Below are 27,147 nucleotides of genomic sequence, written 5' to 3' on the forward strand. Positions count from 1 at the left end.
CAGGGACATTTGAATCCTGTCACAAAGTAAATAGGAGGAGATTTAGACTGGATATAAAAACCTTTTTTTTCCAGTAAGGATTGTGAGGCACTGGGACAGATCGCCCTAAGAGGTGGTAGATGCCCCTTCCCTGGAGACAAGCAAGGTCAGGCTGCCTGGGGCTCTGAGCAACCTGATCTAGCTGTTCAGGTGTCCCTGTTCAATGCAGGTGGGTTGGACCAGATGGTATTTAAGAGTCACTTCCAATTCAAAAGTTTCTATGGTTCTACAGTTTTGATGTTTGCTATCTTTCTTGCATTTATGCATTTATAAGAGCATGTAAATAAGAGTGACTGTAATCAATCCAGACAATTCTGAAAGGTTCTAATGCATGAGATGTTGACTTCTTAGAGTAAGGTACAGCAGAAAGAGGATATAATTACTGGCTTTGCCCTGACTGATATTACTGTCATTGTGGTAGCTAAATCAAACTATACTATGGTAGTCTACCAGACAACAAAGATGTAGTGTTCAAACAATATCAGATAATAAGAAGAAATGGGGAAAACCTGTCAAACTTAGGCATACCTAGTAAAGCATTAGTCATGGGTTATGTATGGAATAACATTAAATTGTTAGGGAGTTTTTGGTGGTAAAACTTTGAGGAAGAATTAATGTTCCCATAGAGAAATAGACAATCTTTATCTCCAGTAAAAAATCTTTGAAATACTACCAATCCAAACACAGAGCAACAGTGGTGATCATAAATTTGCAATTCTTATGTGAAAGCCTTTTCCCTCACATCTGAGGGAGTGCTTCATATACAATTTATATTATTTGTAATAAGAATGTCAAAACGCAAAGCCTTATTTGGAGAACATTTATCTTTATTTTACCTGTCTAGAAATCCAACCAAGTGAAAATGAAATGGTTTATGGTTTTCATAATCTCATTTATTCTATTACATGTTAGAGCAGAGAAATAAATCCTGTGATTAAGATTTTCAGACACCTGTAGCTAGGCACCTGCCCAAGTTTGCAAAATGCTGAGCTCCTGCTAGCTTCCATTTATCTCAGAGACCCGCTCTTCTAATGTTTTCTTTTTTTAAAATAAGTTTTACTATTTGCAAATTCACTTAGTTGCAGTACAAAACAATGAAACTTGGAAACTTGAACAGGTCTTAAAATTAAAAATGGATCGGACAAACAAGTACATCTTAAACCTGTCTGCTGATTAAGAATTTAGCCCCAAACTGGTCTGTCTGTTACTTACAGCGAATGAATAAAGAATATTGATTTCCTAAATTTTTAATATTATATAAAGTTAATGAGTTCTGTGAACTGGAGCTCAGAAGATGATAGGTAGAAATGGCAAGACGAAGCCATTTGACTGGGTAGTATCAGACATATTTTTGGAGGTTATCTAAGAGAATAGATTATTCCACAAGAATAACTTTCTTTTTATAAAACATCATTTTATGAACAGGAGAGTGTTTTGTTTGTTAATTTGTTTTGACTTGATGACTGGGTGGTACAGCCTGATTTTCTTCAATGTAAATCACCATGTGCTATGCTGATTTAAACTGTATTACAGTAGTCTCTACTATTGTTATTCCAGGTATCTGTTTAAAAATCTACCAAATCATTCTAGATGGGAACAACTGCGATCAAATTCTAGTCCGTAATTTAACTTAACCAGATAATAATACATCTGTTTTTAGGAGGAACTTTTTTAAGAGGAGCAGGTATTGATAGTTAGCAATGAAGAAAGGTTTTATCTGAACTTTCTGAATTCTATTCCTTTCTCATCATATGTGGGGTTATGCGTTCTGACATGAAGCTCTAATGGAAAAAAAACTCTTGTTTTGTTTTTCTTCTCTCTCTATTATCTGCTTTATATGTAACAGATCCAGTTAACAAAAAACCTACTGATATACCTCTAGTTTGGTTTAATATATATATAAAAAACTGAACTTCACATGTTCTTTGAAACTGTCAGATGTTTGATAACTTTGGCTGGAAAGTTTTGTTAGTGTTGTAGACGAGAATACATTAACTTTACTCTTTCCTTGGTAATAAACTTTTAATATACAAAATAGTTCTTCTTAAAATGTCAAAGTAAGAAACAGCCTATATAGAAACTGTCTGAAAATCTTGAACAAACTAGAATCGTTTCTCTTTCAGAGTATTTTTTTCTTTACATTCAACCTCAATCTCACCCCCAGCCCAACTTGAAGCCATTCCCTCTAGTCTTATCTCTAGTTATATGGGAGACAAGGCTGACCCCCACTTCACCACAGCTTCCTTTCAGGTAGTTGTAGAGACCAATAAGGTCTCCCCTGAACCTCTTCTTCTCCAAACTAAATAACTTCAGTTTCCTCAGCTGCTCCTCATAAGACTTGTGCTTCAGACCTCTCATCAGCTTCATTGTCCTTCTCTGGACACATTCCAGAACCTCAATGTCTTTCTAATATTGAGGGGCCCAAATCTGAGCACAGTACTCAATGTATGGTCTCAATGCTGAGTACAGATCACTTCACTGTTCCTGCTGGCAACACTATTTCTGATATAAGCCAGGATGCCACTGGCCTTGGCCACCTGGGCACACTGCTGGCTCACATTCAGCCAAGTGTTGACCAATGCCCCCAGGTCAGTTTCTTCTACACAGTCTTCCAGCCACTCTGCCCCAAGCCTGTAGTGTTGTATGTGGTTGTTGTGGCCAAAGTGCAGGACCTGGCACTTGGTCTTTTTGATAGAGAATATTGTTTGTAAGTGGCAGATTCTTGAAAGGAATTCAGTTTACAACACTTAATTATACAAGTACTTAATAAGAAATATGTTAGGTCAGCGCTATAGAGATAGCTGTTTATGAAGGCAGTATATGAAGTCCTGAAGACAAAATAGTTAATGTGGTCCTAAAAATGAACAATTTAATGGTCAGTCTCCTTGACTAATATAGGAGTTTGAACTTGATCTTGGGAAAAATGAGGCTTTGCAAAGAATCTCCATGCATTTACTGTTTAAGATCATTAGTTCATATGGTCAAAGCCTGTGTCTCACTAAGATTCTTGGTAGCTCTGAGAGCATAAACAGCAATCTTCTTCCTTTGTCTGATTCAATGCATACATCAGAGCTAGGAGACCTGTTTCCATAGTCACTGCTCAGGCCTTTGAAATAAAACCTCCCTCTTCTGCAGTGGAGATGAAGTATCCAGAGATCTAAATGAAACATGCCAACTGTTTCAATTCCATATTCTCAGTGCAAAGATGACATTACAGAATCACAGAATCACAGAATCGCAGAATCACAGAATCATGGAATGGCCCAGGTTGGAAGGGACCTCAAGGATCATGAATCTCCAACCCCCCTGCCAGGCAGGGCCACCAACCTCCCCATTTACTAAACCAGGTTGCCCAGGGCCCCACCCAATCCAGTCTTGAACATCTCCAGGGACGGGGCATCTACAACCTCTCTGGGCAGCCTGTTCCAGCACCTCACCACACTCCTGGTAAAGAACTTCCCCCTAACATCCAACCTAAATCTTCCTCTTTCAACTTAAAACCGTTCCCCCTTGTCCTGCTGTTATCTACCCTTTAAAGGAGTTTACTCCCTTCCTGTTTATAGGCTCCCTTCAGGTACTGAAGGGCTGCATTGAGGTCACCCCTCAGCCTTCTCTTCTCCGGGCTGAATAAGCCCAGCTCCCTCAGCCTGTCCTCATAGGGGAGGTGCTCCAGCCCCCTGGTCATCTTTGTGGCCCTTCTCTGGACCCTCTCCAACAGCTCTCTATCTTTCTTGTACTGAAATTTTGGATAGTTTGGGTTTTTTTGCATGTGTGTGTAGTTTTTGTTTGTTGGTTAGTTGTTGGAGGATTTTTGCTTTTTATTTTGCATGTTTATTTTGTTCTGTCTTTCCTCCAAGTGATGCATCTCTGAACTCAGGATGGTTATGTTACTTAAAGTCGCTTAAGCTATTTCATGAAATGCAAATGCAAGCACGTTTATTAAATGATAAACTCAAAAATTTAGTCTTAAACTGTTTTTGAAGATCCCATATTACACAAGCAGGCAGTCAAAATGACTGAAGGTCACAGTATCACTTTAAGAAACACAAAACAAAAAAAAGAAAGCCTCCCTCATCAGATGTCATTCTTTCAGAATGAATTATATCTTGGGGGGGAGGGGAGGGGAGAGGACAAACAAATAATAATAAAAAAAACCAAACACCCACACTTGATTTTCTAATGAACAAACATAAAAAGAGCTTATGATAATTTTCTGAAATAAGAGTATAATAGATTAGTGTGGTAAAATAGGGGACAAACATTTTAATGTTTTAAGGAGTCTGAAGGCTCATCTAGCACAACTCATATGCTGTTATTCATATGAAGTTCCATCCCAGAAAAAAAACATGTCAATAAATACTTTTTCTATGCAAAAAATATTGTAAGCTTTTTTCCCTCTTACTCTGTCTTGGGGAGAAAAATAAAGAGAAAAAAGAGTGAGAGGCCTTTTGAAGAAATTCATCAGAAGAAGCAGAAGGAAATACTCAGTCTTACTATACAATAAAGCAATTACTTTCTAAAATGTGACATTGAGTTTTTGGATTTGCCTATTTCAGGCCAATAACTCTAACCTTTCACATTACAAACAGTAACACTATTAGTGAGGTCTTAATTTTGAATTTGTCTTTTTCAAGATCAACTTAAAACAATCCTAAATCATTTTGGTAATCCATGGAGATTCTTCAAACTTCAAACATCCTATGTGTACATATTCTCAATTGTTCGTTAATCCCTTACCTTCATTAAGAAATCTGAACAAAGAACATATATAATTTCCATTTTAATAATATATCTTATGTTAATCCATCATTTGATGCTATGGAACACTGTAGACATAATAACATGCGCTGTTTTCTAGTTCATTTATTTAGACTCTCTTATATCATTTATGAGGAAATCCAAATGTTCTTCTTATCATTTGTGGCTAAGCATCAGTAGCCCAAAGTACAATTTTCACCGTGTTTTACAAATAATTATCTGTTGCCATTATTCCCTGTTCATCTAGTTTGACTTACAAATTTCTCTCACAGTAAAAGAGATTTCATATAGTTCTTTAATGTGCCATTTTCATTTACATTTTAGACTAACTGTGCAAAATACAGTGCATCCTTCATGTAAAAAGCAGAAACTACTTTTATCATTCAAAATCACTAGTGCAGATATAGGCCTGAGTCATCAGAGACTGTAGAAAAGATTCTTGTTTTCTGGTAGCCAGTTGCCTGTTATTCACAAGAGATTTACTGTAGTAGAGGAGAAGGTTATTCTGGCTAATCTTTAAAGTACAGTTTCTACAATGGATGACTTCAGTTTTTAGAAGGGCTAAGAGCTCCAGCAGTGGAGAAACAAGAAGGGAGGTTTTGAATCATAGTCTTTGATGCCCACATCACATTTCCTTCCACATAGGACCATTCACACTTCAATCTTTCAAATGTTACTCTGGGGAATATGGGCTAATGCAGTCATCTACTACTAAGGACATAGTGTCAAAGATTTTATCCTGTCACATACTGAAAAGAGAAATATGGTTAAAGATAACCTCTGGATACCCATTATGTATCCAGATTATGAAAGGCCATGATACTGAAACACCATGTGAGACTTGTAATGAATATACTACTCCCTGCTAAAATAGCTTTAATTTGGGTGGATTTATTGCCAGAATGGCGTTGAAATAATGTAAAGACAGGTTGTCTTGTTTAAACTACAAGAATGTATGTACATACGGTAAAAGTGTGAGTTCTACAGTTAAGTCTTCAAGGTAATTTTGAACATTACCCTTACTGCACCAAAAGCCTTTTTGCCATTGAAGTTTCAAGGGTGGTTATCAGGGATATCTGAGCAGCTGCTTTGTTGGATTAACTGTTATTGCATTTCACAATGCACTCTAGAAATAGAGAGCCAGCTAAATCACTTCAGCAGCAGAAAATGAAGACAGTAGGTCAGATTTTCAATCCTGTTTGATGTTTTTCTTACAGTTAAACAAGCTATATAAAAATGAAGGGCTTTAATTTGTTAATTGTTTTTCTTTTATTTAAATGTAAGGAAAACATTCATATTAACACTAAAACATCACTTTACATACAGTTTTTTTTCCACAGCCAAGAATCCAAATTATGCAGGAGGATAGATCAGGAGATGAGTAATCATGGGATAGAGTAATTCTTGGTCTTCTAAGAAAATCAGACCTTCAGGGCTCATGTGCTGTTACGACACTTTCTCCTCCTTCTGGTCAGTAACATTTTAATCCATTTATCAATTCTAGCTGTTTTGTGCAAAAAAATTCAAGGCTTATGAAAATAAGATTCTAGACAAAAAAAGTAGATATTATCAGTGCTGTAAATGTGAAGAATAATAATAGATTACTATGCAGTATGAGGAGACAGTGTAGGAGAAAGCTCTTCTCAAATGTCCCAGGCTTTGCAAAGTCTTCCCATAGGTTTACTCAGCACAGATGGCACTCGTGAGACACAAAGCCAGTGGAAACAGACTTCATTAGCTAAGGTGTTTGACAACCACTTCTTTGCCTCTAGACTTCCAGTGGGAACCAGGTCAATTGTGTACTGACAAACTAATTACTGTTTGATGTCTGGCTCTCTCATCTGCATGATTTCAGTTCAATTCCCCATGGGAAGCATTTGCATCATGAGAAATCCAGTACTATAGCCTGTTCTATACCAGAGGCTTTGCTGTGGAAAAAAGAGAACAGAAACTTCATCTTAAACGCTGTTCTACAAAGATATTTAATTTCCGTTACCTCGAGTAGGTAATGGTTTGCTACGAAGCCTTATAGTTCATAGAAAGCTAGTTTCCATTCATTCCAAAAGGCAGTGACTATTTTAATAGTAGTTTTATGAAGGATGATAAAACAGTATAAGAACACAGCTTGTACTCTTTTCTCTGTAAATAAGAGAATTTCTGTACATCTTGCTTCTATCAATATAAGCTTCTGGAAAAATTTCATTGAGTTTGGATCAGACTGTCATTTTATTTTATATATTAAAATAATATACATTTGTTTTGGCTTTTTCTTTTAATAATTAGCTAAGATTTGGATAATGTACTTCAAAAGTGGAGTTTTATAAGTGAACTGTGAGGCGCCCTGACTAGAGATCCCTTTGTGAATCCCTGACCAACAGCTGATCCTAGTTAACCCAACAACTACCTACTTTACCAGAGGAAAGCAAATAAAACAGACTTGATTTTTAGTTTGGTGGCAAATCATATATTTCCAATTTAGCACTCTAATATAATAAGAGGTATAAAATGTATTCTGGTTCGTTTGAGTTATTTCCTTCAATATATCTTTAAAGGGTATGTTATTAGTCTGTCCTAATGCAAAATGATCAGCTGAAACTAATCTCACTAATGAGGTTCATTTGTTCTTTGACAAAGCCATAAATAGTTTTCTCAAGAAAAATCTTAACTAATAGTTTAGCTACAGCCTTATAATTAATTTTCTTCTCCAGTGCTAGCAAGCATAGAAACAAACAGTAAATTTTTCATTTGTTCATCTCTTCAGAACAACTGTTTAGCACAGATATGCTTGATTAATGGATTTAATTTGTTCCCTTCTCCTGTAGTCTGTTTTCATATTACACTGGTTATCAGAGGATAGGACAATAATGTGGGCATTCTCATTGTACTGTATTCCATCAGTGTCAGAGCTGCCTTCTAGCTCTGGGTCTGCATCTTTAACCTTTGTAGTCCCACGGAATCTTTCATCAATCTGTGTTACAGTCACCTTGGAGAGGAAAAGCAGAAGCATTCAGTCAGCACTTACAGGTAGTAAAGTGTGTCATTATTTCTTACAAAATGCTGGCAGCAGTGCACCTTTCATTTCCAACAGAAATATGATTTGTGAGGTGAGCTATCCTACTGTTAAGAGAGGAAAACTAAAGTTAATAGTCTGGTTGCTACCTGGATTTTGCATTTATATTTATGTGTATGTGCAGCAGTGTGTATAAGAATGCACATATATATATATAAATTTTATTGATTTTTTTTTAAGTTTATGCACATATACTACATTTTTGTGGTTCTAAAAATCACCATTACATGCTTATAATTTATATACCTGTTTCAAGTAACATCGTAAAAAATAAATAGGCTTCGAAAACTTCCATTTCACAATCTTAGTTTCCTCTCAGTGGAGCACATAGAATCATAGAGACATGCCAAGTTTATTCTAAGGTTCCGGACAGCAAAGTTCCATATGATTAGAAGATGCCATTTTCTTTCAGATTCTATTATACTCAAACGGAGCGCAACCAAACTAAGTGGCATATATATTACTTCTGTAAATGGAATACTATATTCTTATGTAATAAATCAACTATACAAGATCATTAAAAACTACTGAAATAAAAATATATTTCAGACTATCACCATAGGTATGCATCACATAAGTTCTTTGAGGATGATGGGAAAAATAACTTTACTGAACTTGTTATTCATTTTCCAATTCAGCAACTGTCTAATTAAGAGTTATAAATCTGCTGGGTTGTCGTATGTTTTTCAGTACTATACAGTGGTGTTGATATTTACCTGTGTTCTCCTGATTTCAGTAATACATACATGCTGTGAAGGACAATCTAGGCCAAAGACTAGAGAAGTCCAGTTACTCAAGTGTTGGGAACAAAAGAGATGAGAATGACCTTCCTTGTAGGTTGGTGTCACAGTTAAGGGTAGACCTGAGATCTGAGATTGTGCTTGGATGTGCAGTCCACAGAGCATAATGACTGCCTGTCACACTTGTATTTAAATGTCTATCATCCATGTTATTTCTGACCTTATCAGGATGAAATAATACCACAATACACAGTAGATGTTTCAATATTCTGTTGGATAAGGAGGAAAGATGATTGTTACACGGAGTTTGCTTTAAAAGAATGTTGTACTAAGTCCTCCATTTCTCAGTGACTATAATGACTCAGCAAGTTGTAAAATACTTATACAAATTTTACTAATTTCTCAGGTTCACATCACTCATTTTGTATATTTCAAATGTAGTGCCAGATGAGGACTGAAAAGAGGAAGTGAGCATAAATTGATATATGTGTTTATTTAGCTACTTTTAACCTGATGCAACCTAGAAATTTGAATTTTGTAAAATTAAGAGAAAAACAAAAAGTCTTATGTTCAGTAATAATCTAAATTTACATAATTGTCCTGACATGTATAGCCAAAAGTAAATCAGTAAAGGAATAAAAATAACTAGGGCAGTATTTAATTAAAATTGCGATATTTTAGGAATGCTGGTACCACATTATTCCATTCCTTTTGACTGTTATGTATTGTTGAGAAAAAAGAATATATTTGATTTTTATCACTTTTTATCGTTTGTTACTGTCTAAGTTATTGTCTTTGCTAACCTTGGTTGGCAAAGAGAATCTAAACAAAATAATAAATAAATAAATAAATAAATAAATAATTGCACCAGGAAAGGAAGATAACTAAAGGAAAAAAAAAAAAAAAAAGTGAAATCACAGAATCACAGAATTGTAGAGGTTGGAAGGGATCTCCAGAGATCATCCAGTTCAACCTCCCTGCAAAGCAGGCCCCCTACAGCATGCTGCACAGGGAGGCGTCTTGGCAGATCTCGAACATCTCCAGATCTCCAGAGAAGACTCCACAACCTCCCTAGGCAGCCTGCTCCAGTGCTCCATCACTCTCACTGAGAAGAAATTCCTTTACATATTGGTGCAGAACATCTTATGCTCAACTTTATGGCCATTTCCCTTTGTCCTGAGCTACTAAGCTACTCTATGGTATGAAAAAGAAGCAGTCAAACTTTCCAAACAAGGAAAGTGACATAATTACGTGCAGTTGATAATGCACAAACTCTTTTTAAAACAAGAGCCCTTTGCTGGTTCTTTAAATTTCTTACACTGATCTCTGCCTCAGATTGAACTCTGCCAAGAAAACCTCAGCCAAAAGAGTTCATGTATACCTAAGAATGCAGATTTATTTTTCAAACTGTAAAACAGAACAGTTGATATCTTCTTTTGAGAAACACTATACGCTCTTTGGTGAAGATCCTGAATGTCAGTGGACGAACAGTCTTCACAAGGTTTTGTTTGTTTGTTTGTTTGTTTTTAATTATGTACAAATCTGTTAAGTTTCTCAAAAGCTTGCAGTTCTTGCCCAATTGGTTCAGTACAGTCTCAAAGAAAGCGATTCATGCTGGGCAACATGACTAGCTCGGTCATATTCAGCTTCAGGTCATGACCAAAGCTGGGCACAGAGAGTCTCTTGAGTTTGTGTTTCACGACCCTGAGGAAAACAAAGAGAACCATGCAGTTCAAGTGCAGGTAGGGAGATGGATCTGGCCAGGAAATGCCTATACATGGGAGCTTCAGGAGCAAGCTGTGGGCAGTTAGAGAATGTTTAACAGGGGAAAGAATTAGGTAGGAAGGAGCCTTCTACAGAGCTTGATATAGGAACTAAGGTAGACTGAGGGTACTACAAGCTGGGGTGGAGGCAAAGACATATTTTATATGCTGCAAGTTAGCACTTGAATCTTTCCACAGATGATCCATAACTGCATGTACTTTGTAAATATTCAGTGGATAGTAACTGTTTTTGTTTTTAATACTATGTCAGTACTTTGGAGACCAACCTATAGATGTGCTGATCAATTCAGTGAATATATGAAAGTATATTTTTACAGTGTTTCTTACTTTAAAAAAAATGAAAAAATCCCATCTTGGGAAAATCTTTTCTGAGATAGTAAATCATTGATGTTTCAATTTCTGATATCAAAAATTGAAAAAGTCAACCTTCATTTTGCAGATATGTTGTACAAATAGTTGCATAGTACTAAAATGCAAAAAAATCTATGAGGAAATAAATAGCTCTGTTTTTAAATTAGAGTATGAAAAATATGTGATGTTGAATGCCATACAGTAATTGTGGATTATAATAAAATTCCTACTGTTATGAGTACATGCCTTCAATTCTGCAGGGAAGAACTTCAATTCTGTAGGGAAGAATGAAGAGTAATGCAGCAACAAAATTGCAATTCACCTCTTTCTGTGTTTGTACATTAAAATAAAGTTGCCTTGAAACTACAGTTCCATAACTTCTCAGTAAAGGAATATTTTATTTTACTTACGGATTATTATTATTCTTTTTTTAATGTAACAATGTGTGTGCATGTATCTGAACACATATCTATTCAAACTCCATCATTAATGTGAGGGCTAAGAAGCTTGGAGATGACTTAGTGAAAGGTCAGGTGCTTCATTAAAAACCGCTTGTCAGCCATGGGAGGATTTCTAGGAATGATGAGCTATGACAAAAACAACTCAATTTACATTATACTTCTGTACAATTAATTCTAAAGAAATTAGAGGCAGTAAACCCAGAGGTGAAACAAATGCTGCATTTCTCCTATCTGACAAAGCTGGAGGCTATTCCAAAGAGATGCTACTGCTTTGCACCATTTTTGATCTGCTGTCTGAAGGATGTACTCTGGTTTTGGTGTAGATTTAACTTGGCATGCCCATGACCATTACAGGAGCTAAAATTATTCAATGTATGGAACTGTTGAAAGAAGACACTTGTAGTGTTAGAATAAACTTCATTAAGTACTCTGGTCTGACACATTGTCAGAGGATTTAGCAATTCTGAAGGGACTAATTTCCTCTTAATGCCCTGTTACACAATCTGAGAGCAAAGAGAATGAATTTGAAGTAGATACTGTTAATTCACAGAAGGCAGGGTAGAATTCACTATTGATGCTCAGTTGTTGCAATTTGTACTTAAAACAAACAAGAAAATTTACTGAATATTTATTTTAGATGATTAATTTTTCAATGTTTAAGAAAATATAGTTATCCAAACCTCAAGTGAGCTGTAGCTGAAGGGAAGAACTGCTGTTTTTTCACTTTGGCAAAAAATTTCATTATAGTCTCCTAGTAGTACTCAAATACTCATAATAATTAAAGCCAGAATGAGAAGCAGGAAGCAGATGAAAATAAATACACATTTTAAAACTATATTAAAATTCCTGGCAAGCAAATTAATTCATTAGAACATTCAAAATTAGCTGCCACGTAAGGAGTGGTCAGGCCCTGGAATGCATTTGCCCAGGGAGGTGGTTGAATCACTGTCCCTGAAGGTGTTCAATAAACATTTAGATGTGGTACTAAGGGACATGGGTTAGTGGGAAAATATTGGTGGAAGGTTGGACTGGATGATCTTGGAGGTCCTTTCTAACCTTGGTGATTCGGTGATTCTAAGGTATGTAAAGAAAAAGTTTTTATTAAATTCATGCCTGTTGAGTTGGATGATCATTTCTCCGTACTTCAGAAGTTCTCTCTGATGACATGGGAATACTTTTTCCAGTTTTTTGTTTGCTTTGTTTTTTCTTTTTTCCCCCCAAAGCCTGAATATTCAAATTAATTAATTTATCATTTCCACAGACTTAGTATGATTCAAAACCCATTTACTGTATATTTCCGAACCTCAGCTGTGTTCTTTCAGCTTCCAGAGATCCTCTCTCTCCTCTCCTAAAACTAATGTTGGATTGATGGAAGATTAAAAAAGCAAAAAATGAACTGGTCTATATTTGCCAAAGAAAATGGAACAAACAAAGGTGCTTTCCTCCCCCTCCTCCCTTCGCTTTTTTTCCCCTGTATATATGTATTTAGCATTGGAGAATAAAAAGAGGACAGCTGAGACTTATTATTAACTGCCTTTATGAAAGAGCTGTGAAAATACATAGATAAGATAATTGATGGAAGACTGAAAGATGATCTGATAAATGTTTATAAACATCTAAAGGGAGGTGGGAGGCAAATGGATGAGGCCAGGTTCTTTTTGGTGGTTTGTAGTGATAGGACAAGGAGTAATGGCCTAAAACTTGTATGTAGGAAGTTCCATATTCACATGTAGATGAACTTCTTTACGGTAAGGGTGATGGAGACCTGGAACAGTCTGCCTAGAGAGACTGTGGTGCCTCCTTCTATGGAGGTATTCAGGACCCATCTGGATGCCTACCTGCGCAACCTATGGTAGAGAACATACTTTAGCGGGGGGTTAGACTCGATGATCTCCCGAAGTCCCTTCCAATCCCTGTAATTCTGTGATGGTTTCTCTCTCAAGTGGGCAAACTGGTAAGAATGTCTCTGAACATGAAACTCATACCAGCCCTGCCCAAAATCTTAGAACTATGAAAAAAATCACAAGGTAATAAAACTAGCTCCATACAAGTCTCAAGATATACGTCAGTTATACAAACTATATTACATTAATGACAGAGACCTATTTTATAATCTCTTTCTGGGATTATTTGTCATATAATAGCTGTAGAGATATTTTTGAATTGTCTATGACAATTCATCAAGAGAACCTACTGTGTAATCTTGGTGTAGGTAACATCAAATATCCTTTAATGTCACGAAAACATTTCTTCTGGTATTAAGGGGGGGAGGGGGGGGAATATTTAGAGTTCCAGACTATGATTTACAAGATAAATATATCATGAATGCAGTACTTACTCTTCCAGTGCACACACAAAAGTTGTGAAAAACTGTTTCTTACTTTTTATTATATGCTAAATTTTATAGAAAAGTTAGAATATTTTTGTATATGTACACCATATATGTATATATACACCAATACATATGTATATGTATTTTGTAATAAATCCATTTTCTGGACCTGCTCCAAACTGTGGAGGTGAATTATTCCTGAGCCTTTGCAATAGAAAGTCTTTATCAAAAAACTGTTTCCTGAGTTCTAATGACCAACCATTGTGCTGAGACCAGCAGAATACTCACAGATGCTGGAGTCAGCCTAAATTGAAATTGATTGAAAGGAGCTCATTTGAACTTATTTATTGCTTGCTTTAATTCCAGAAGGACTCTATTCCAATGACATTTAAAAAATGTATTAAAAAAAAACAAAACAAAAAACTAATCATGGTCTTTGCACCATGGGTAACGACTGCAATGAAATTGCACTGGCTTGGGACTTCACTTGTTCTACTGAACAATGCAAATTCTCCAGGAAATTCAGATCTCTGACTTTCGTTTTTATCTCCTGTTTATTGTGCAAACAGATACACAGTCACAGTTTGTGTTCACATCTTCAATTTTCTGTGAAAACACATCCAGAAAGCTTTCTTTACAGTGTTTTTGGTAGAGTTTGTATTTAAACAATGCTTAATGGTGTCAAGGTGTGTTTTTTTAACGAATAACAAAGGACTTGAGAACCTACAGAGGCTATTTTGGTGTGCATTTCCATGCCAATTCCTTTCTGATAAGAGCAGAATATAAAAATACTTTCCAGACAGATTTTATTTTGCTTTGTTTTAATCCTAACACATAAGATAATAGTTCATGTACAAATGCAGTTTTATGCTGAGGTGAGGGGAATTTTTTTCAAGAATCTCAGTGAAAGCACGAATGTGCTCACAACATATCTTCAATCAAGTGAAGTCTCCCTTGTGAACGGGAACAGTGACATAAAGTGTGATATGAGGCAGATTCGCTGTGTTGCAGCGTCTTCTGGCAGCACATTATGTTCGTGTCATGTTCTTGAATTTCATTTACAGATAAGCACTGTGAGTAATTGTAGTGTGCATCTTAAAATTGTAATCTACTTTTGATGTATGGAAACAGAGGAAATTAGATTGAGAGAATCTTTCAAATGACTTTGCAAGTTATTTAGCTTTAGTATACATGGTTTTCCATAAGCAACGCAAATATTCTCTTCCACTGTTTCTCTTTAACCTTTCTGCTCTTCTAAAAGACTGTACTTTATGATAAGAGGAATAAATTTGCAGCCACCAAGCTATTGAGGGAGTAAGTTTTCATGATTTTTCCTTAATGCAGTATGTCCTAGTGGTCTTGCAAGCCTGAATAGTGTTAATGTTCATACATTATCTTAATGATCTGAATGTCATTAATATTCCACCTTAAGCATTGGTAATTACTTTTCAAATGATACTTAACCTTAAAGCAACATCTTTAGGGAGCAGATCCTGCCTTTCTCCCACACAGCTATATCATGTGCAGGAAGTGATTAGAACACAGGAAATGAATTATATAAATTCTTCATTGTTCCTTAAAAACAAAACAATAAACTTCTAAAATATGATAGTGTTCAGTTTGAATTTAGCAAAAGAATCTCAGTTGTTACATGAAATTCATAAGCCAGTGATGTCATTATGCACTCTTCAGCAGCTGACAGAAAACTCTTGGGAGGAAATCCCCTGAAAATACTATTATGATGTGTTAATAAAAGACTTCCCACCAGATTGGCTGAGAATATATAGAAAAGGTATCTTGAAAAATTCAGAATTTAACTTTTTTGAGGAAAACTCTGTTTTAAACACTAACATTTTCAGTTCAATTTCATTTTGTTTGGCTTCTGAGTGTGATAACAATTTCCTCCCTCACTACACATTAAACATAGACAGCCTAACCTGATGATATCTCTTCCTACTGTATCTTGTAAATGAGTCTTCTATGGATTCATCTCTATTGAGAGCTATGAAATGCAATTATCTCACCTTACACCTAAAGGTAGTCTCTTTCAACCACAGGTGAAAAATGACCCATATGGATCATGCCCTGAAACTGACCACCTCAAAATGGTAAGAGATGAAGTTCACATCATTATAAAGAACTGCTAGGGAAGAGTTGTTTTGCAAGCAGCTACTCTCCCTTCTGATATTCCTTTTTTTTTTTTTTTTTTTTGGGGGGGGGGGGGGGGGAATTAAAAGTTATCTTTGCACAGAACTCACAGTAAGATGGAACACTACATATATCCCTCTTGTAGATAGCAAATGAATATTGCAGAGGTATTTTATTGTATTATTGCTATTACATGCCATCTGATATTTTACAAATATCATTAAAGTGGAAGAAGCTCAGTTTTAATATGTTTAAGATTTAGCATAAAGAGCAGTTATGTGTACAGATTTTCCATGCCTGAACAGCAGTCTAGCCCCTCTGGAATGTGTGACTGTTTACTAACAAATCCACTTTGCTGGCAATTATTGTTGCAAACAATTAGCCCAGTATTCACTTCTTGGCAGCTCTTAAAAGTAAAACACTGCTTCTCTAACAAATATTTTGACTTAATTTTAATGTTTATTTTGTGAGCCAGACTTGCAAGAGATACTATTTTTCTGATGATCTTTCAGTGACTGATATCTGGTTTTATTTGTTGCATTGAAAGGTTTTGATATCCAAATGGTGTATGGGCTTTAGCAGAAGACACAGTGAGAGAGCACAACACAGTGCTTTACTTAACTTGACTTTGGTATTTGAGCAACATTCTAAAACATAACACTTAAGTCATCAGATGAAGCTGAAACAAAAACTTTTGTTCTGAAGATCACTCACAGTTTCCTTCAAGGCTTTTTCAGCAAAGCCTATACTACCAAATGGGCTTAGTCTGATAACTCACTTGTAGGACATCATACCTATAAACTCTGAGAACTCATAAAAGTGGTTCTTCCTCTGAGTCTGCGTCATCTGTGCATCAGTTTGAGATGCTCAGGGATCATATTTACATGTAGTCACTTTGAAGACAGCATTTCCTGCACGGCCACTTTCAAGGGTCTGTAGTTGACAGTTGTTCGATTGTTTGTACACAGTGATATATGTATACTGAAAATATTTACCATAGCTGAAAATGCCATTAATTCAACCCAATAAATTCACAGTTGATATCTCAGGATTAATATCTCAGTCTTAAGTTTAAGTGTAGCGCAGGTTTTCAACGGAAAATCATAACAATCAAAACAAACAAAATCAAAATAAAAGAAAACCTTCCCCAGCATACATTCTTCCCTGAATCCTGCCACTCTACCCACTTCATGTGCTTAGGTCATGCTTAGTCCTTTGCATCTTAAGGAAACTTTGGCAGGCCTCATGCCAAACGAGGTAGCTGAAGCTTGTCAGGGAAAAGGGACAAAATGCATAGCAATATGGAGAGAAGAGGACACTGCCACACGCATGATTATGCTCTGCAGTATCAGGAGAAAATCTTATAATGTGATTTCTAAAGCTAAGTAGCTATTCTAGAATGGATTTTTTTTCTTTGCTTTAACAAAATACTTCTTCATTCAAAATCATGAGGAATTTTAATTAAAATAAGCAACATTGATAATTGTTTATCAGACATGGAATTTGTAGAAAATGACTTAGCTATATCATTGGTTTTAGGGACTTAAGAGATAATTAAAACAACTCAAAATTGGGAAATCCCCTAGGAAAACAGAGTTTTGGTGCTCAACAAGTATGATGTTATAAAACTGAAAAGAATGTTACTTTGAGACATGTATCTTAATAAACTAACACAAATGGTTTAAAGCTCTTATTCGGAACTCAATTGAAAAGACCAAAGGAAATGGCTCTCCTAGACATCAGTAGTGTCATGCAGCATAGGTTCCTCTGAAAGTAGTGCCTCCCATTTACTTCCATGGAAAATATAAAAAGAGCACAATAACACTATCTGATAGTTTTTTGTAGCTGAGAATTTGCTCTATTTGTCAACATTGACACAGTCATTAGCTATACGTTACTGCTAGCAATGAGCAAGAGCCTGAATGGTGTGCTCACAGAAATCTGCATGATTGTCCAGAACACGGTTTGTCTTTCATGTTGCTGTTGCTGTTTCTGAAACCACCACTACATCCACTGTTTGGTCTCCACAAATGTTCAGCAAGCATTGATGAATGTCAGCAGGTGACAACAGCTACCATCTATCACACAGTAACAAAATGTAATGTAACACTGACTGAAAGGTTCAGCCTCTACTGCTATACCACCACATCTGCCTCTGATATCATAGAACAACATAATAAAATAGGTGTCATTACTTTCAGATCAGTCCTAGCATATAGGTGACAGCTGAATCTTTAGTTGAAATAATGCATCCTTTTTCTTTCAGGAGAGAGAAAAAACACTGAGATACTTAGAAATCTCTCTTGCACCTTTCTGTGTCCATGTGTAAGGATCATTTTGCATCACAAATTCTGTATGTGGCCTAAAGCCATGTTTTTGTGTGTTTCTGATATGCTTTGGTACTGTTAAAACAAGTTGTGTTGAAGTATTTTATTTTTTCTGCTTGTATACTCTTTATCTTAAGGGAGATAATGGATTCAAGGAATATTTGTTTTTATAAGTATATTTGAGTAATAACACGCAACCTTGAGGTTATTGTTTTGGGAACAATAAATACTTTTCTTTTACTCATTTAAAGACTGTTGCAATACACATAGAAGTCAATGGAAGGTTATCAAGACTTACAGGAATAATTTGACACAGCTAAACATCTGCTTTGTCTTCAAAGATACGTAAGTAATCAATCATGTTTGAATTTTATTATGTGCTTCATACTTGTAAGTGTACATTAATAAGAATTCCATAAATCTAGATGAGCTAATTTTTTAAATATCAGATTTTTTAAATTGTAATAATACTTTCACCTGAAATTTATGAAGAGAAAGTATTCTGTGTTATTTTCAAAATATTACATTAGTTTAATTACAGAAAATATTTTGATGAGGAACATAAGATACAATCTTAAAGGCTTACACTAAAATGCAATTTTGTAAAAAGAGTTGTGATTACATTCTAATATATTTTCTGAAAAAAGTTTCCTTCACATCTTTGACAATGAACATTTTTTTCATAGAGAAGAAAAAAGAAAGAGAAGAAAGTTCTGAGAGAGGAAATTGCACAGAAATTGCATAAATCCTTACTGTCAATTGCGTCAGCTAGTGATTTCCTTACTCTAAACCAGATGAAGAATTTCAGTTCTATGACATTTGAGGTTTCATATTTGCTGTGTAAGCTACTGAGAAGAGAACCAGGTAAGACTAGTTTTTAGCAAATCTAATCCCATCCAAAGAATGAATCTTTTTGATTTAACTTATTAGAGATTGTTGTGGTTTTGTGGTTTAACACCAACAACTCAGCACGACATAGCAGTTCTTCCCAGGTGGGATGGGGGGAGTGAGTGGGAAAGGTAAAAATGCAAGATATCACACATTTAGATAAAAACAAAAATAGCTGAAGTAAAAGCCATGTGTGTAAGCTAAGTAAAGCAAAACAAGGAATTCATTTACTACTTCTCATCTGCAAGCAGATGTTCAGCCATGCCCAAGAAGGCAGGGTTTGTCAAATATAACAGCGGTTTCTGAGGCAGACAAGAGCTATCACTCTGATGGTGCCTCTCAGACTTTCTCCTTTATCTTGGCTTTTATTACTGAGCATGACACCATATGGCATAGGACATCCCTTTGGGCAGCTGAATCAGCTATCCTGACTGTGTCCCCTTCCATCTCCATGTGCATCCCCAGCTCCTGGCTGACAAGGCTGCATGAGGAGCAGGAAAACCCTTGGCTCTATGCAGCACTGCCCTGCAACAACTAAAACATCTGTGTGATCACCACCATTCAGTTAAAATTACAAATGCAGCATAATACTTTGTATTATGTATTGTACCTCTACAGAGAAAACTATCCCAGCTAAAATCATGACAGAAGTAAAAATGGCACTATATACATCAATGGGCTTCAGCCTTACTATTCTGTTTTAATAAGGAATTATATCTGTTCTTTAGGAAATGTTAATTCTGTGGCTAACAGATCAGCCCAGATTTTCTTCTCGATCATTCCGATGCATCAGGTAGAGAAGTTATGGTCTCCTGCTACACTGAGATTTTCAGAATAAGTTATCAAGTCACGAGTTTAGGCCAATGTGTATGATAAATAAGTTAGCTAATGTTTTTGGAAAAAAAAAAAAGACTGGAAATTTGAGTGCATTATTGAGTACATCTAGTAAACGTGTGGTTATTTAGAGACTACACTGGACAAAGGTTAAAAAGATATTTAGGAAGACAGATACCAAAATAATGCTGCAACAATAGAAGATCTCACAGATACTGACAGAATTTAAAAAACAGAATAGAAATATTTTTACTTTATTTGACTTTGCTTGGCACAGAGGAGAACAAAAGCTTGTAAAAGCATGGTATCTATGCACTAGAGAAAAGATGTGAAAACCTGGGGGCAGGAGCAAATAAGCTCAAAACCCACAGCTGAGTTTGACTCTCAAAATACTGAGCACTAAATGATGGAGACAGGAAGGTGTCTGGGGTGGGCCTTTCGTAGCTTTTTTATCTAGTGTATGAATCTGTCAAAATATTACCTGAGACATGCTGGAAGGTGAGCAGTCATGGAAAGTGAACAATTTCTCATTATTAGATAATCTATTTGGTATTTGTGTGATTGCTTAGGACAAAAATATTATTATATTAATAATTGCATAAATTTATTAGAAGACTGTATGCAAATGTGCCTGATGACATCTACAAAATCATATCTACATACAGTTCATTCTTTAGTGAAGCAATGGTTGTGTATCATAGTATTTTTTATTATCTCTGTAGAGAGGCAATGAATGGTTTCCCATTTACTCAGTCATTTAAAAATGGAAGACAACCTAAGCAAACAACCTAGAAGGCAATACAGGAACATACTATTTTTAGCTGGCTACACACTAATGGTATATAAATTGAATCTAGGTGTATGAATTCTTCTTTGTTTTTTAGCTCAAAGCTTGCTTTCTGAGGCATTTCTTGCGATAAGACTCTGACTTAGATGAGAGATGGGTGTTGCCCTGTGGCAATCAACATCACCATTTTACATTTGAAAGCATTTCTCTGGAGCCGTTTGCCTCCAGAAGAGAGTGCTTAGGAATGTTTACTGACGGAAGATCTGGCCTGTGACTAAATAGTCCCAGCTTGGTGTGGGAAAACTGGGGAATGATACCATCATGTCCTGGGAAAAACAGGTTGGAGATGGGCATCCCTGCTCCCTCTCATCTGCTGGCAAGGCCCGGAAAATGGTAACAAAGCTGTTTCTGCTGAGATCCCAGAGCCAGTAACTGCCACTCCAAGGAGAGTGGACTCAACCATTTTGGATTCGAGCTGTCACTCAAAAGAGAGCTGACTCGGCCACTTTGGACATATTTATAAGTTTGTACTGTTGTTGTCATTGTTGTTGTGGACACCCTTGTCAACAGAACAACAATGCCCAACGACCCACCACTACTGAAGATCAGTGACTGAACTACAAACCACGTTGGACCATGGTGTTGACTATCTCCCTCTTGCTTCCTATAAGCTCCCTTGCTTCTATTTCCTATCTTTTCAATCGCCCTTCTCTCCTTCCCCATCTCCCTGAATGACTAGGATTTGTAATAAACTGGTCAGGCCAACATTTGAACTATTGTTTCTTAATCTCATGCCGGGTATACACACAAAGAACTTCCTCTCCCTCCAATAGATTGGAGAAAGAGACTAGTAAATGAACAAGTAGACAAAAAAAGTAGCCCTTTACCTAAAATTCTCATGTCTCCTTAGGGGGAGGAAAAAAAAGAAAAAGTGATGCGTGGAATATCAGTCCCTCAAATTGCTTTGCAGAAGGAAAGCTTCTGTATGAGTTAACTGCCTTGATTAATATTATTTGAAAATGATAGAAGTTAAATATCTCATAAATTAAGCTATTTATAGCTCTAAAGCTCAATTTATGAGCAAAGAACTCAGTGAAATTATATACTTCCATTAGATTTTGATTAATACAAAGTTAAATGGGTATTTTACAATCAGAAACAGAACTTAAACACAACAAACTTTCTACTTAAACTTGTTTGAATTTTTTTCCCCATTTCATGATACATTACTGCAAGCAGTTTTTGCAGACTTAATTTTTCCTCACCATTTCTCAGTAGGTGTTAGTAACAAAGAGTCTACAAATAGTATTTGTTCTTTTATATCGCATTTGAACTGGGAAGTTCAAACCGCTTTTAAATGTTAAAATAAACAAAAGAAAAAATAAAAAGACTAACACAAAGAAAGAAACAGAGAAAGAAATAAAAGAAAGAGGAAGAAAAAGAAGTTTTCTGAAATAAATTGCCTCTGAAATAATTTTAAACTCTGTAAGAATTATCAGCTTCTTACATCTAGTAGAGAAAGTGTAATATGAAGGAACCACTAAATTCATATCTCAGTGATTACAAAACAGTATTTCTGTGTCTCTGGTACATGAGATTACAGTGCTCTGAGATGTTTGTAAAACCAAGGAATCTGTATTGATAACTAAGGGAACTAACAAACAGATTAAGAAATAGGCTGCTTTCCAGTGGGGCTAAAAATTTTCCCCCAAGTCCTGTAAGTAAATGCTTACCAGCATGACTAAGGCTGGCAGAAACTCACCTTCAAGAAATAAAAATATAAGTCTCAGAATAAGCAAGTGTGATTATGTATGAATGTCTAAGTAAAGGCAGGAAGAGAAGGGAGGAAATGCAGAAATTGTGGTTTGATAATTTCTAGGTAAATTGCTTTAAACCAAAATGAACTCGCTTAACCTTAAATTGGTAACTGATGCAAAGAACTGCATTAATAATGCAGTTATTATGACCTCATTAATATTAATGACAGAATGAAAAAACATTTTGCTTAACTCTGTACAAAATTTACTTAGAAAGCATTCTATTAATAGACACAAATCAATTCTATGTGGAAAATCAATTAAAAAGGTATGAACTTTTGAAACAATTATTAAATTATTGGAAGAATAGAAAGCAAAACCTTGGAATTCTAATAACACTTATGTGGAAAATTCAGTGTTCTAAGAATAAAGAAAGAGACTCTAAGAAGATTAATTTATAACAAACTCACACTGAATATCATATCCTCAGCAGAACGCACCCAAGCATTCTTCTATTTAGAATGGCCGTACACGTTGTAGTCTCCATTGCTCACACTTCTGATTCTCTGAGCTAAATCAGAAGAGTCTCAGTACAACTATTGGTTAAGCAGAAAGAGAAGAGGCTGCCTAACATTACATACCATTGTAATCATACATTAATGACATTCAATAGACACCTGAAAATGTCTTAAATATGCATGCTTTTCTATATGCCTGTAATGTCTCATAACTGCAGTCTGAGCTATGAACACAAATTTGAACACAAAATGATGGTGCAAACTGGCTTGATGGATCAGAGCCCTGGGCTCTAATTCAGTACGTTTTGGTCCTACACAGAAAAAATAAGCTACTAATTCATCTCACATTAACAGAAGGCAAAGAGGAGGTAAGGAAGTAATCAGAATTGCTTAGGTTGGAAAAGACCTTTAAGATCATTGAGTCCAGTCACGTTCTGTGAAAACTACAAATCTTTCTGATTTGAATCGGAGACTGGTCTTCTTGTTTGTTTGTTTTTCTCTGGAAATGTGTATCACACAATTTGCCTGAGACATGCTACTATGAAATAAACTAGCAGAAATGAAGCACAGCAATAACAAAGCTTTGATGCCATAATTGAAGTTTTTGACATATAAAGCAGTCATCTGCTTCACAGTAAAAGAGACTGCTATCGATGAGAAAAAAAAAACCTCCCATTTTCATCATAATCTGTATTATACTTACATACACCTTTTGAGGAAAGAGAATAAGAAGACAAATACAAGCCCTTTTTGAAATCCACATAGTAGAAAGGCAGTAGCATGCCTATTTTCAGGCACATTTAACAAGGAAAACGTAAAATCTCCATGTAAATTGTGCATTGGCAATAGCATTTATGACCACATTTTCTAGCCTCCCATTATTATCTTTGGAAGTGCAGGCATAGTGAACATAGAATTACTGTAAGTAATTTAATAGTGTTAAATAATATAAATATTTTGAATATAATTTTATACTACTATATTTATAAAATTATTAAAATATTGTAAGTGTAATTTGTAATAACATAAACAAAATTATAACATAATTTTCGTATTTCAGAGTGTTAACTTGAATTGAATCTTTTTCGCTCCTGCATCACACTTTAATTTATGTTTTTTTTTAAATGAGTAATGAACTTGTTTGGCAAAGAGACATGTAAAGAAACTTGGAAAAGAGACCAGTGATCGATAAACACTGTAACATGAGACCCGCTGGTGGAAAATTTTGGCATTTATTCAAGCTTGTGTATTGAGCATACTCAAACTGAACACTATTATGCTGTCATCAGGCCATGATTCAACAGTTCCCATACATATGCTATTCCCAGTCCCAAAAGTCCAATCATTAATCTTAATGTATACTGGATAAAATGCTCATTGAAATCTAGATATAACTCCTCTTCAAGTTCAGTAGACGTTCAGGTGATGTATACACACACACCCACACACCCACAAAAATTAAAAAATAAAAAAAAGCACGACTATGCCGCTTCTTCACTTCTTCCGCAGTGAAGAGGTAGGGCTCCATTGTAACCACAGTGGAAACACAGCAATTCTTACAAAATCAATGGTTTAATATGAGGGGATGGAGCGTCTGGAAGAGATGAGCTCTGCTATGACTTTGGTTAGTCATTTCAGAAAAAGAGGGGAAAAACGGCTAAAAGCCTAACTTCATTTGCTGGTACAACAAAAAAAAGTAAGAAGAAAAATGTCTTGTATCACTTGTTGATTTTTCCAGGCTGAGGAGTAAAAATGGATAATTCTGGGTGGTTAAAAATTAATTTACACATAATTACCTTGAACAACTCTGTTCTCAGTGGTGTAAGGTTGTTATCTGGCATATGTGAAATGAAATTCAATTCCCTGATCTATCTAACTTACTTTATATCAAAAGATTTTGTTCTATATTTAAAACCTTTGAACAGAATCATTTCATAAATTAGTTTGGAAGGAGCCTTTGTCAGTCATTTGGTCAAGTCTGCTATTCAGATCCTTCACTGAAGCTAGAGTGTGGCCAAGCTAGAGTCTGGTTGCATTGTGAAAATCTCCAAGGGGGTAAAATGCACAGCTTCTTTGTCCACCTGGTCCAGTTGTCTACAAAAATTGCCACCTGTAGAGCAAGTGAGTTCTAGCATATTGTGTGCACTTATAATCATTTACCTAGATGTGTATGTTTGATAGACATTTTATCATATACATGTATCATAAAATGTATATAATGTGATATACATATAATGTGAGGTTTTCCTAGTACAAAACTCACTAAACTCCTGCCAGGAGTGCAGCTAATTGACAGTGGAAAAATTCTCATCAATGGCACAGAGTCCAGAGTCATCCAGATACTCCCAGTGAGGATCTGTCAAAAGATCTTCATGCATAAGATTCTGTTATAGAGAAGCTCATTTTGTGAGCACAACTAGTTACTGTTAACAACTTTTGTATAAATATGAGTGGGAGTAGAACACCAGCTCCTGTAAGGGAGTTTGCTGACCACTTTTCCTTGGCCAGTTCATTTTTACCAGTTCTTTTATTCTGCACCCATCAAGTTTTCTTTGTCTTGCCAATTAAACTTCATTAAGGAGGTTTTGGCTGAGCTCACCAGACACTCTTCACAGGCCCTAGGTAAGAAGATGGCCATCTTTGTCAGCAGAGTTATCAGGTCACTTCCATGGTGACTCCCTCACCATCACAGTGGACTTCAGCTGGATTCTCCCCAGTCAGCTACTCTCTCTTTCGCAAAATTATTGAGGCAAAGTGTGCGTCACAGACTGGCTCACTGATGAAATAAAAAGTATGTTTATAAAATATGTCTATTTTTAACCAGAAGAACATCTTACGTGTGTTTAAAAAAAAACAAATAACAACAAAAAACAGTCTTCTCTGTTCCTTTTTTTTTTTTTTTTTTTTTTTTTTTTTTTTTTTTTTTTTTTTTTTTTTTTTCAGAAAAGATCCAAGGCTAGTTAGTTTTAATGAATTTGCAAGTAGGCCACTTCTTGCTACTCAGCTCCTGACTATTTGGGATTCCAAGAGTTTTGCAAATGATACTTCTTTTTCCCTAGGCTTTTTTTTTTTTTTTCTTTTTTTAAATTCCAGAAATCAATTGAACTGAATCATTAGTGTATTCTGAGCACATTAGTTCAGACAAACATTCTGCTAAGAAAGCTTAGTGAATACAAATGGCTTATGAATACTTTTGAAGTATATAGTTTTTTTGTTGTTGTTGTTAAGGTTTTTTAAAATACAAGTTTATTCATTAGTAATCCTGCAAATGCTCACCACTTCTGTTCAAAGACAAAGAACAAAGCTATGCAATTTTTTTACAGTAAACAAAAAAGTAAACTAAGTGAATGGCATCTAGTCACTTATTTGAAATTAAATTGAGATTGAAAACTATGTTGAAGCAAAAGTATTGAGCCATTCCTGAAAATATGGAAGATATTTCTAAAAGAACATAGGATAAGTAATAATGGTAGCCATGTTGTCAAATTAAGGTTTTAAAGCACTTACTTTCCCATATCAGCTTTCTTGGCAGTTTTATAACTTCTTGATCAATCTGAATTGCCCATTAACAAGGAAAATGTGCAAAATTTAAAAAACTGTGGCACATGATATATGGATAACATTAATTATATCCATGTTATATCTTGTATTGTATCTGTATGATATTGCACATGTGTGGGAGTATTAGTACAGGAAGTGGAAGAAAAATGTCAACAAAGACCATTTAGGTCAACAACTAAATTATACTTTGAAAAAATCTGCTCTATTTTAATTTATCTCATTCTTTGTAGTTTCTCTGTCAAAAATCCTTAATGTTGTCTTTTAAGGAGACGTGCATAGAATAAGACTTACTTTGTGGACGAAAAAATGGCTTTTAAGCAGCAAGAGCCAAGAAGAAATCTCTTGAATTTTTTATTTCAGTTATACACTTTTTAATGCATTTGAAAATAGCTGCACATCAAAACTGGAACTGTATCATCTCCAGTCTACTCCTCAGGCTGGAGCCACAAGGCAAAACATTTAGCAGCCTGTTGTTTAAAACTGTCTAGTTATCAGGAACTTTATAGAAAATATAATCTCTGTTACTTTTTTTTTTTTTTTTAAATCAAACTTCAAAGCTATGTGAAAGACAAGGTGGAGTCAAGTGAGAAATGTAGAAATGTAATAGGAAGTATATGCTGTAACTTATTTTTTATTAAATTTTTATTCTTTTTGCACGTTTCTTTCCTTTTTCCTTAATGAGCGGGTATTAAATACTGATAAATGCAATGGGAGCAGTACTCACAAATCATAAGCAATTTGTTGGGCACATATGCACATATTACTTCCCAATTAGATAAAATAAAGCCACAT

At 35.4% G+C, this 27,147-nt stretch overlaps 1 long non-coding RNA gene across 1 annotated transcript in view; it reads left to right on the forward strand.

Annotated features, from left to right (window-relative positions):
• Nucleotides 1-27,147, forward strand: part of LOC121107705 — a 60,365-nt gene that overhangs the window by 27,344 nt on the left and 5,874 nt on the right. Inside the window, exons 2-4 of the long non-coding RNA XR_005842049.2 lie at nt 15,593-15,643; nt 18,262-18,355; nt 18,697-18,874. This is a non-coding gene — a long non-coding RNA (uncharacterized LOC121107705). The remainder of the gene's footprint in view (nt 1-15,592; nt 15,644-18,261; nt 18,356-18,696; nt 18,875-27,147) is intronic.

Source organism: Gallus gallus, chromosome 1, assembly GCF_016699485.2.
Source record: "Gallus gallus isolate bGalGal1 chromosome 1, bGalGal1.mat.broiler.GRCg7b, whole genome shotgun sequence".
In the NCBI taxonomy this organism is placed as follows: Eukaryota; Metazoa; Chordata; class Aves; order Galliformes; family Phasianidae; genus Gallus; species Gallus gallus.